Consider the following 7,143-nt stretch of genomic DNA (forward strand, 5'->3'; position numbering starts at 1 on the left):
TCTTGTCTATATATCCAACTCGTGGAACGCGTCTTATCCCTGTAGATCCCATCAATTGTCTCTTCACTTTTTTGAAGATGGCTTTTAAAAATTTGGAAAAAATTCCTAGCTTTGAGTTTGGATCACCGAAAGGTATGTAGGTTTCTAATCCAAAGGTCATTAAATAACTCCAATGCAATATTTTTGCAGATTGGGGTTTGGATCTATGCCAAGGCTCCAAACAAAAAGGAAATAGAAGCCTTATCTGCATACCTTGTGTTTCCCATTTGTTTGGGAATGTTGTTTCAGACAATTTGGTACCATCAGAAGCACATATGACATGCATTTCTCTTCTCATTTCTTCCCAATCTTTGTAAAATTCGGGGACTTGAAATAATAAAATACAACCCATATTTTTGGCTATAATAAGTGATGGTAATATAATATTTTTTCTAATACTTGATTGAGCCATTAATAATAAACCTCTGAAATAGTGCAATTCTGGCCACGTTAAACATAAGGACTCAGCAATTGTCTACTGGGATAATGGATCTTCGACTCTCTGGATGTTTTCCCTAACTTCTTCCCCGATTTGTTCGTTATCCACTCTACCAGAATCGGATGTGTCATAATAATCTTTAGGATAAGCGAGTATTTATTTTCTTTTCAAAAAGAAAAGGGAATGTACATTCGGTTGTATCCTCTTCCATATCATAATTTTCCGTCTTTTAGCACGTATGGATCCTTGGATTAAGTTCCGACAATAATCTGCCTCGGAAGAATAACGGTTTTGAACTACTCCTATTCGTCTTTGCCCAATATCAAAGGTCATTGTATCTTTGACCTTTCTTGAAAGAATCCTATTCGATGATAATAGAACTTGGTCTACGTCATCATATTCACCTATCGTCAAACAAAATGAGCATCGAGGCACATGTTTCCGAATTTCTCTAATTTGGAGAGGTTCATTTAATAGTATTTCCCTGTAAAGGGCAATAAAATCTTTCTTTTCCATTGAATAACACTTATCCCAAGGTATACCCGCACGAGATATTCGTAGTATTGTCCACTCATATTGCGCCAAACACTTGAAAAGGAAACACAAATTCTCGTAAACAAAAAGATATTCCTTCTTAAAAAGACAAAGAATCAAATCCATTCTTATGATACCTGCGGGTGAAGTTTTTATAAGACGGTCAAATCGGGTGTAAACATAAACTAAAAAGTTTGTGTAGATCTGTCCATAACATCTAGCTACTTGCAGTAGGACATATATAATGGATGATCTCAAGGCTAACCACAACCAATATGGTCGATGGATTTTTGGGGTCTGGATCAGATAAGAGAAAATTTTCGTTTTAAATCTATTTAAAGCATATTTGTGTTGAGGAGTTCCAGGATTAGAGGATATAGTGATCGGGACAAGCGAACGAACAGTATATGTAGGTAAGGGCTCCCAGGGTAGTGGAAAGGTTTCGTGTTCCAATTCCTGCCAAAGATAAGAGATATGGTACCCATACCCAAGTGGATCATTCGAGAATCCCTCTTTAGGGTCACTCATAAATATCTCTATGAAATCCGAAAGATTCGAAATGATCGAATCGTTCAGCATTTGGGGGGGCTCAAATTGGTTTATTGTTCCACGGAATGCCCTATTAAGGAATGGATCATACATTTCAGTAAAATAATCCCCCTTAGAATTGGATAATTTCACTCTCCTTTCTATAACATTTTCAGCGGGAGATCCAGGGCTTAGAGCTTTCACTCGATCCAAAAATTCATTCCCTAAAGAATTTGTTTTTCTTTTGATGGTATGATTCCATCTATAATAAGGATCCTCAGATGAGCAAGAAGTATATAAAAAATCTCTATATCCACCGACGAGCTTTTCCCCAAGGACAAATACACTAGGTAAAAACATAAAAGAGATTCTTTTTTTCCATCACTTGAGTATGCGCCAAAAAAATATTGAGAGACTTTGGTCCTCACAGGACCTAGGCGAGTAAATGGGCTATTTCCAATATATCGTATCGGTTGATAAACACTATTATGATCAAAGCACATAATGGGCCATGGTTGCTGCCGGAAGAACTTTTCTTCTTTTATAAGTTCTTGAAGTTTTTGTGGATCTATAGCCAGGACCCAAATTATCGACAGGTTCTCCAAGAACATTGAAAATTCATCTAAGAGTAGCTCCACCAACTGGAACACTTAGAGGAGCTCCCGTGTCAATCACTCTCATTCCTCTCGTCAAACCATCTGTAGCACTCATAGCTACAGCTCTAACCTTATGATTTCCTAATAATTGTTGTACCTCACAAGTAATATGAATTTCTTGACCCGCTGTACTTTGACCCTTAACTATCAATGAATTGTAAATATTAGGCATATTACCTGGAGGAAAAGAGACATCCATTACTGGGCCAATGATTTGAGCAATACGTCCCACATTTTCTTCTACATGTGCGGAAACCCCAAGAACAAGAGGATTTTTTCTCATACAAAAATGGAAATAATTTCCATGAAGAATATATAAATATTATTTTGCCAATATCATCAATAAAAAAAAATGTTCCATATTGGGTCGATCAGACCAGTAAATAATAAATGGAAGTTACCACCCTGGTAAAATCCAACTTTATTGAAAAGTTTAAATTCATCCATATTTGGAATATGAAGTAGGTAGATGGATATGAATAAAGATCACGAGGAAGTCTTTGATTTATCTATAACTCGAACCAATTTATCCATAACTAAAACCGAAAATACTTCAAAATTATGTGCAGATCATCTGTGAAATATGAAACTTGATATTCATTACCTTTCTCTCATTGATCATTATCTCTTCTCTTCATACACACATCTGTATATGTATTTTCGAACAATTTGCACCATTATGGTCAAAGGTCCATTCGGTTCCTTCATTTAATTCATGAACTAGTTTAACCACTAAAAGGTTCTCGGGTCAATCCATGGAGAAAGAACTTCAAGAGCAAAGATTGGGTTGCGTCATACATAAAGAACATTATACAATGAGAGTGTATCTAGCACCCCAATAACGGACGACTTTTTGTAGGATATTTCTGTAAAAATTGATCGTTTACGTTCGGTCCATGTCGAGAAGACCTCGTCCTTGCGAGAAATAATTATTAATAAAGGAGGGACTTATGTCACCAAAAATAGAGACTAAAGCTAGTGTCGGATTCAAAGCTGGTGTTAAAGATTACATATTAACTTATTATACTCCTGAATATCAGACCAAAGATACAGATATCTTGGCAGCATTCCGAGTAACTCCTTAACCCGAGGTGCCACCTGAAGAAGCGAAAGCAGCAGTAGCTACTGAATCTTCCACCGGTACATGGACCACTGTTTCGACCGATGGAATTACTAGTCTCGATTGTTACAAGGGGCGATGTTATGACATCGAGCCCATTCCTGGAGAGGAGACTCAATTTATTTCCTATGTAGCTTACCCCTTAGACCTTTTCGAAGAAGGTTCTGTTACTAACTTGTTCACTTCCATTGTAGGTAATGTATTTGGATTCAAGGCCCTACGGGCTCTACGTTTGGAAGATTTGCGGATTCCCCCTTCTTGTTCCAAAACTTTTCAGGGTCCACCTCATGGTATCCAAGTTGAAAGAGATAAATTGAAAAAATATGGTCATCCTTTATTGGGATTTACTATCAAATCAAAATTGGGTCTATCAGCCAAAAACTATGGTAGAGCAGTTTACGAATGTCTCTGTGGTGGACTCGATTTTACTAAGGATGATGAGAACATAAATTCCCAACCATTCATGCGCTGGAGAGATCGTTTTGTCTTTTGTGTGGAAGCAATTAATAAGGCTCAGGCTGAGACGGGTGAAATTAAGGGACATTATTTGAATGCTACTGCAGGTACATGTGAAGAAATGATGAAAAGAGTAGTATTTGCAAGAGAATTGGGAGTTCCTATCGTTATGCATGACTACCTAACGGGAGGTTTTACCGCAAATACTTCTTTGGCTCATTATTTCCGAGACAACGGCCTACTTCTTCACATTCACCGTGCGATGCATGCAATTATTGACAGACAAAGAAATCATGGTATGCATTTTCAGGTACTGGATAAAGCATTGCGTATGTCCGGTGGAGATCATATTCACGCCGGTACTGTAGTAGGTAAACTTGAAGGGGAAAGAGATGTAACTTTAGGGTTTGTTGATCTACTACGTGATGATTTTATCGAAAAAGATCGAAGTCGTGGTATTTACTTCACTCAAGATTGGGTATCTATGCCAGGTGTTATGCCCGTAACTTCAGGAGGTATTCATGTTTGGCATATGCCTGCTCTAACCGAGATCTTTGGGGATGATTCCGTACTACAGTTTGGTGGGGGAACTTTGGGACATCCTTGGGGAAATGCACCTGGTGTAGTAGCTAATCGGGTTGCTCTAGAAGCTTGTGTACAAGCTCGTAATGAAGGACGTGATCTTGCTCATGAAGGTAATGAAGTGATCCGTGAAGCTTGTAAATGGAGTCCTGAACTAGCTGCCGGTTGTGAAGTATGGAAGGAGATCAAATTTGAATTTGATGTGATTGATCGCTTGTATTCCAATGACTTTCGTTCTACCAATCGGACTCGGCCCAATCTTTTACTACTACCCCAAATATTAGTCCAAATCGTGAGCGGAGATATGGGATTTCAGATATAAATATATGGAATTTCCATATATTAATATCTATATATCAATATCTATGTATATATTGATATATAGATATTTCCAAGGTTAAATATCTCAAACAGAGTTATTTATGAAAAAAAACTTGGGTCAAGAATTCGATAACGAATCCTATTCATCCTTTACAATGATCTTATAGATCATTCGATAGGGTTGGTAGCTCAGTGGATCAGAGCTCATGGTTCTGGACCGTGAAGTCAAGGGTTCAAATCCCTTCTAGCCCAAAAGATGTTGTATTTTAAATGAAAATTCCTTTCCATCATGGTATAGGAGAGAATCTTTCTTTATAATAGAATAAAGTATTCTATCATATTCCCGTATCGATACTTCAGATTCCTAATCAATAATGAATGGAAATGATTTCTCAATGATTCATTCCACTATTGATTAATAACTTTCATCATTGTATTTATACTTATATGACTTCTCTTCATACAAAATAAGACAGGAAAAGTAACAATTTTCACCTTTATATGGAAGGAAAACTTTATGTCTATAAACAAGTGGTTCGAAGACAAGCGTAAAATAACTGCATTACTAAAAAATTCGGTTGAAAGGGATAGTAAGGATGCCAGTGAGACGGAGAAAAACGAGAATAAAAGTATTGATTACGCTAAAATTAAGAAGTTATGGGTTCAATGCGATAATTGCGAGAACTTGCTATATCTCAGATTCTTCAGAGAGAATCAAAGTGTTTTAAAGAATGTGGATATTATCTGCAAATGAATACTTCAGATAAAATAGAACTTCCAATTGATCATGACACTTGGTGTCCTATGGATGAAGACATGTCCACTCTAGATGTTCTTCAATTTTATTATGAGAATGAACCTTCTCATTCTGATAATCTTAATTCTGAGGATGAATCTTATAAGGATCATATCACTTTCTATCGAATAGAGACAGGTTTAACTGATGCTATGCAAACAGGAATAGGTCAATTAAATGGTCTTACTATCGCACTCAGAGTTATGGATTTTCAGTTCATGGGAGGTAGTATGGGCTCTGTAGTAGGTGAGAAAATAACCCGTCTGATCGAGCGCGCTACCTCGGAATCTCTTCCATTAATTATGGTGTGTGCTTCTGGAGAGCACGTATGCAAGAAGGAAGTTTTAGTTTAATGCAAATGGCTAAAATAGCTTCTGCATTATATATTCATCAGAAGGAGAAAATGTTGTTATATATATCGATTCTGACGTCACCGACAACTGGTGGAGTGACTGCTAGTTTTGGCATGTTGGGAGATATCATTATTGCGGAACCTAAAGCGTACATTGCATTTGCAGGTAAAAGAGTAATCGAACAGACATTAGGTCAGAAAGTGATTGAAGATTTTCAGGTGACTGAGCATTTATTTGGTCATGGTTTATTTGATCTGGTTGTTCCACGTAATCTCTTAAAGGTGTTCTAAGTGAACTATTTTGGTTTTACGTTTTACGGTCTTCCTTGTAAATAAAGAAAAAGAAAAAAATGAACGTTGAGTTTCCTTATCAGGAAAAAGGATCAAATCGAGTTCCTTGTAAGGGAAGTGGCAGTGATACAGTTTCTTATCACGGCGAAGGAGAGAATTGCTTTTCACGCCCTTCTTATTAACAATTTATGATCCTCAAGCCTATACTAACAATCCATATAGCCAATTCTCCGCTTTCAAAAATCAGAGAAATTTTGGTCAAGATTCATGTTCTTCCACTATTTTACTTATATAATAAGTGTTCTAATGGATCTCTATGTTGTAATATAGAACTCATTGTTGAACTCATTGAGATCTTATTGAAAAATAATTGCCCCAACTAGAAATGCTTTTTTAGTATTTTCGGGAGAGACAGGGAAAGGATCAACGAACACTTGCATACATGTATTCTATGAAGAAGGACGAATGGGACCGCTTATTTGGTCCCATCACTTATTTGACCTTATAATTATTCTTTGTAATATGGATAAACATTTCATTGATTAAGTAAGGTACTTGTTCTATGATAATTCCTAACCTACTCCCTAACCTACTCTCTAACCTACTCTCTAACCTACTCCCTATCCTACCCTCTATTTTGGCGCCTTTAGTCGGCTTATTACTTCCGGCAATTACAATGGTTCTTTCTCATCTGTATATTCAACATGATGAGATTTTATGAATCTGATCAAATCAGATTTAATAAATGGGTTTAGATCTTTCAATTGCAGAACATATAGGATATCTATATCTATTTTAGATGATATAAGATAGAACTCTTATAGACACAAAATAGGTATAAATATCCAAATTATATATATATATATATATATATATATATATATATATATATGAATATGGATATTTATATCTATTTTAGATGATATAAGATAGAACTCTTATAGACACAAAATAGGTATAAATATCCAAATTATATATATATATATATATATATATATATATATATGAATATGGATATTTATTCATATT

General features: G+C 36.0%; 1 non-coding gene across 1 annotated transcript; it reads left to right on the forward strand.

Annotated features, from left to right (window-relative positions):
- The first annotated feature begins 4,853 nt into the window (after nt 1-4,853).
- On the forward strand, nt 4,854-4,927 carry TRNAQ-CUG (transfer RNA glutamine (anticodon CUG)). The gene has a single exon. It is a non-coding gene; the product is annotated as a tRNA-Gln (tRNA).
- Nucleotides 4,928-7,143: the final 2,216 nt, after the last annotated feature.

This window comes from Pinus tabuliformis, chromosome 3_2, assembly GCF_031772625.1.
Source record: "Pinus tabuliformis cultivar Carrire ecotype Pingquan chromosome 3_2, CPIR1, whole genome shotgun sequence".
Taxonomy (NCBI): Eukaryota; Viridiplantae; Streptophyta; class Pinopsida; order Pinales; family Pinaceae; genus Pinus; species Pinus tabuliformis.